The sequence below is a fragment of the Penaeus monodon genome, chromosome 22 (genome assembly GCF_015228065.2).
Source record: "Penaeus monodon isolate SGIC_2016 chromosome 22, NSTDA_Pmon_1, whole genome shotgun sequence".
NCBI lineage: Eukaryota > Metazoa > Arthropoda > Malacostraca > Decapoda > Penaeidae > Penaeus > Penaeus monodon.
In genome coordinates, this window is record NC_051407.1 from 39,820,643 (window position 1) to 39,821,223 (window position 581).

The following is a 581-nucleotide window of genomic DNA, read 5'->3' on the forward strand; positions in this document are numbered from 1 at the left end:
CAGTAAATATATAACATTTTATAAAACTGAATACAAACTCGACCATTATCATTCATATGAATTATGTTTTAATGAATATTTAAGTTAGGCTGTTGCTGCATGAGGTAATTGCCATTACAGCAACACTTTAAACACGATCGCTCACTCTTTCATCACAGGCGTGCATAATATTCGCTGAAATCTATAACAATCATTACTCGTGTCAGTTCCAGTCTCCATTAGGTGCACAAACAAGCACATCACAAGCCGCCCTCCGCACTGTCTGCACTACCATAGCCAGAGCCCTCTAAGTGTCCCCACTGTTTATGCATAACTCCCTGTGCCATCTTTGTAACCAGTGCCATGCAAGACCTTCCGTAACATCTTTCGCTTTGCCTGAACGAGACCCGAAGATGGATTAACATGTGTCGCCCCCGCATGTAATACCTCCCCGACCTTAATTCCATGGCCAAATTTTTCCCTTTTACAGGAAGAGCTAAGGCGACTCCTCACATTTTAAAGGGATATGGTATGTGAATTGCTCTCAGTGTTCTTTCCTAGCCTAGCAGTGTGCTCAATACTATTTGCATATCGCTCTTTCT

General features: G+C 42.2%; 1 protein-coding gene across 1 annotated transcript in view; it reads left to right on the forward strand.

Annotated features, from left to right (window-relative positions):
* The window catches only part of LOC119587128 (probable G-protein coupled receptor CG31760), a gene marked incomplete in the record, with an annotated part of 16,856 nt that overhangs the window by 13,235 nt on the left and 3,040 nt on the right, over positions 1–581 (forward strand).